This window comes from Montipora foliosa, chromosome 5 (assembly GCF_036669935.1).
Source record: "Montipora foliosa isolate CH-2021 chromosome 5, ASM3666993v2, whole genome shotgun sequence".
NCBI lineage: Eukaryota > Metazoa > Cnidaria > Anthozoa > Scleractinia > Acroporidae > Montipora > Montipora foliosa.
In genome coordinates, this window is record NC_090873.1 from 12,435,917 (window position 1) to 12,440,684 (window position 4,768).

The following is a 4,768-nucleotide window of genomic DNA, read 5'->3' on the forward strand; positions in this document are numbered from 1 at the left end:
TTGGTGAAACAGTGACCTGCAACTCTAACCTGCAACCTGCAACCTGCAGTTTACACCCTCCACCCTGGGAGCAACCTCAGGCGATAGGTCTTTTTGGTCGAAGGTGTTGTAATATTGAAACCTTTGGGTATCCCCAAAGGGGCCCCTGAGTGACTTACATGGACATCCGGAAAACGGAAAACCATGTGCGTTGTGTTGGGACTTTCAAAGGGACACGAACATGTTAGAATAGTTGTTACTAGTCATTGAGTTTAGTATTGCTTGATTGAATGATATCATAACATGGTGTCAGAAGCGGTTGCCTGCCCTGCCTAATTGTGAGATGAGTTGATGGAAAAGCAAGTTTCCTGTGAGTTGTACTTTTTAATTTGTATCTTGTATAATGGCCGAGCGAGATTCTCGAATGCCCGGTCCAGTGCTCCTAGACGCGAATTCTGCTGAGAACAGGAGAAATTTTTTATGCAATTTGAATTGAATTGAATTTTTTTATGCAAACTGAAGGTAAACATGCCGTTACATTGTGCTGGGCCAGAAGCTATCGAAGAGTAAAGTCACTGTGTTTACCGATGAAGAAGACAAAGATTGCTATCAAGACGTCTGTCGCAAAGTCGAGGAATTGTGCCAGGGTGCTAGAAATGTAATTTATGAGCGACTGGCGTTCAATCAGCGAAACCAGAGGGAAGGTGAGAGGATTGGCAATTTCGTCAGTGAACTGAAAAGACTGTCTTTAACTTGTGAATTTGGCGACCTCCGAGATTCACTCATTCTTGATCGTATTGTCGGAGGAGATTTGTCTGACGAATTGCGAGGTGAACTGCTGAAGAAACGAGATTTAACGCTGCAAACTGCTCATGATTATTGTCGTGCATTCGAGGCAGCCGAACAACAGAAATACAGGTTCAATACACCAACAGTGGCGGGTTCTGAACGGTCACTTCACCCTCTCAAGAAAGTCGAGGTTCAAGAAAAGACACCTGCTTGTAACTGTAAGTTTTGTGGTTACAACAACCCATTTACTCAGCCACCTCGCTGCCCAGCACTTGGAAAGAAATGCAACAAGTGTAAGAAGGAAGGACACTTTGCACAAGTGTGCAAAGAATTAAGTGCTGAAGGTTCACTACTTGCAGCTGTGGAGCATGATCCTCCAACGAATCACGATGTGCACACTTGTTTTGAATCAGTTGAGCTGGATAGTGTCTCCGGCACTCGAAATAAATGTAGGAGTTTGGTTACTGTCAAAATTGCTGGGAATAATGTACAGATCAAGGCAGATACTAGTGCAGAAGCTACAGTCATTCCCTATGAGCTGTACAAGGAGATCTCAAACAAACCTCTTCACAAAACTCAGCTACCTTTGAAGGGGTGGCTTGCATCTAAACCCATCCACCCAAAGGGCTCTGTGAGGCTTCCAACTCAATATGGGAGTCGTGAACTTGACCTGTTGTATCTTGTTGTTGATGGAAATCTTACACCATGTGATTGTGATGCTTGTTTAGACTTAGAAGTCCTTGAGTTTATGAATGTTGAACTGATAACTACTCCAGAGTCAAAACAACCAGAGCAAGAACTGCCAAGTTTCTTTCAAACCGATCCTGTGTTGCAGTATTATAAAGATTGATTTCGTGGTAAACCTGGCAAGCTACCGAACAAAGTACATTTGGAAGTTGACCATTCAGTTCCTCCAGTGGTACATCCTCCCAGAAAAATGCCAATTACACTTCTTGAACCAGCACGAGAGAAGCTCACAGAGACGGAAGAAGATGGAATTATTGTAAAAGAAGAGGAACACACCCCTTGGGTTTCATCTATGCTAGTGATTGACAAAAGGAACGTGAAAAAAAAACAACACTCCACTCTCGAAGAATGATGTTCGAATTTGTATTGAGCCAAGGGACCTAAACAGATCTCTTAAGAGGCCACACTATCCAATGGTTACTGTAGAGGAGGTTGCCAATCGATTATCGGGTGCAAAGAGTCTCATGTCCCTGCATGCTTGCAGTGGATACTGGCAGCTCCCGGTGGATGATGAAAGCTCAAAGCTCTTAACATTCAATTCCCCATGGGGACGATATCGATTTACAAGACTCCCTTTTGGCATCTCTTCTGCCCCTGAAATCTACCAAAGGGAGCTGAACAAATTCTTTGAAGGGGTTCCTGTGGAGATCGCATTGGATGATTTCTTGATACATGGTAAAGATCAAATCGACACTGATCAGACATTGAGAAGAGTCTGGCTAGAAGCAGAGAAGTAGGATTGAAGTTCAATCCAAAGAAAGTGAAACTTCGTGTTACTGAAGTACGCTATGTTGGACATGTGTTCTCGGCTGAAGGACTGCAACCTGACCCTGATAAAATTCGCGCGATCAGTGAGATGCCTCCTTCTTCTGACAAAGAAGGTGTACTTCGAATACTAGAAACTGTCAATTACCTAGACATGTTCATTGAACACAAAGCCGATCCACAAGAGCCAATTTCACAGCTTACCCAGGAAGATGTAGCATTTGTGTGGGAGAAACCACAACAAGAGGCTTTTGGTAAGCTCAAGTCTGTCATCACTAGTGCACCAGTGTTAGCATACTTTAATAACAGCAACGAGACGGTGCTAAGTGTTGATGCCAGCAGCACAGGCCTCGGTGCAGTGATCATGCAGTAGGGCAAACCAGTTGCCTTCAGTTCGAAGACATTGACTCCCTCAGAGAAGATGTATGGAAATATTGAAAGAGAGCTGTTGGCGATTGCATGGGGAGCGCAAAAGTTTCACACATGTGTATGGGCGCAGAGTTTTTGTTGAGACATACCACAAACCGTTGGAGTCAATCTTTCGGAAACCACTGAATTTCAGACTGCCTTAGCAGAGCACCTCTCAGTGAAACTAAACCATTTAGTGAACCCGAAGATGTCATGGGAGTTAATCTTGTTGAGGAACTTGAAGAGATTCAAGGACAGCTCAAGTGCTGATGAGACATCCAGAGTGGTTATGGAATACGTTTTGAAAGGATGGCCCTCTGAGAAAGAACAAGTTGATGAACTTGCCCGCGAATATTAGAATTTCAGAGAAGAGCTGAGTGTTAAGGATGGCATGTTGTTTAAATCAGACAGAATTGTAGTGCCAAGACCATTGAGAGCTGAAGTGTTAGATGAAATTCATGGCCATGAACATTTTTGTCAAATGTCATCATGGCGGGCAGTCACGCGTTGTTTGCCTCCCCGTTTCTGCTATGTTTTTGCCTGACTCAGAATGAATACTCGTCTCACTACAGGTTTACCTCATTTGCAACTAAATCATCAGTCATTTTGGGCAGGCTGGCTCCAGAAAAGAAAAGCGGTTTCTTTGATTTCGAAGAATTTTACTATCTTCACTGCTGGTGGCTGAGAAATGAAATTGTCGAAATTTGCATATTATTGGTCGGTTTGGTAATGAGCCAGTGTTTAATTCAGCAAAAACAATGGTCCTCACCACCTCAAACAATGGCAAGTGCAAGCGAAAACTATCAAAATACCGAATTTTGTATTATGCGAATACCGTGGCCACCAAACAGCTCTTGCTTCTCTCTGGTGATGTGGAAACCAATCCTGGATGGGAAGGCGTGATTGACCGGGATGGGGACTATCTACGGGCCTTTGTAAGAACTTCTAACCAGGGATCAAACTTGAGTGTTGCACACATTAATATTCGTAGCCTTAGAAATAAGGTCGACTAGGTTAAAGTGTTGCTGCATGTATGCCGGTTTTACATTCTTGCAATTACAGAAACCCACTTGAATCGAAAATTTTCCAAATGTCAGCTCGAAATTGACAACTATAAGATTTTCCGAAGGGACAGAGATGCTAATTGATTATGCAAATTTTCCTAGTATATACACGAAAGTCAAATGAATATTCTTCATTAAACCCCTGAAGAGCGAAGCGATTCACGAAACAGGCTTGTCGGGAAATGTAGTTGTGTCCGTTTTTTCCTCTTAAAATATTTATTCCGCTCTACTTCAACGTATTGAGCCCTGTTTCACGAGAAATTCGACTTACAGACTCCCTATATATATATATATATAGTGTGAAACTTGATTTTCGTAAAACAGTGCTCAATACATAGAAGTAGAGGGTAGTATATATGGAAGAAAAAGACAAATAAACTACAAGTTATATATGCTAGTGAGCATGCGCATATATATATATATATATATATATATATATATATATATATATATATATATATATATGCGCATGCTCACTAGCTCGCTAGTTTGAGCACTCTGGCATGGCTTAGATGTACCACATGTGTGGGACATTTGGGGTGGCTTTATAAGCTTAACCTCCATCCCAGACATCAGCACTGCACTGATGAGGCCCAGAAGGCCGAAACAGTACTGTCTGCAGTTATATATATATATATATGTAGCGCAAGTAGGGGGTTCCAGTTAGCTGCAGAGTGTTCGATACGTGAAGTAGAGCGAATATAATGTTTAGAAGAAAGACAACTTCACAGCGTAGCGACTTCAAGTTTCATGTTTCATTTGCTGACAAAACATCAAACATCTACGAAATGCCCAGCAGCCAATACACGAAGCTACTTCACGAAAATATCACAAAGTCATACCAGAAGTCAGACCCTTCGATCAAGCGAAAAATCGACAAAGAAGCAAAGTTATTAGCCGCACCGCTGGGCCTCGATAACAAGATAGAACACTATGCAAACCGACCCGCGTTCATCACGCTAAAAGATCACAAGGAGAATTTCAAATCCAAAACTCTCTGTCGGTTGATAAACCCA

General features: G+C 42.4%; 1 pseudogene; it reads left to right on the forward strand.

Annotated features, from left to right (window-relative positions):
* Nucleotides 1-382: 382 nt before the first annotated feature.
* Nucleotides 383-1,618, forward strand: LOC138002147 (uncharacterized; annotated as a pseudogene).
* The last annotated feature ends 3,150 nt before the right edge of the window (nt 1,619-4,768 follow it).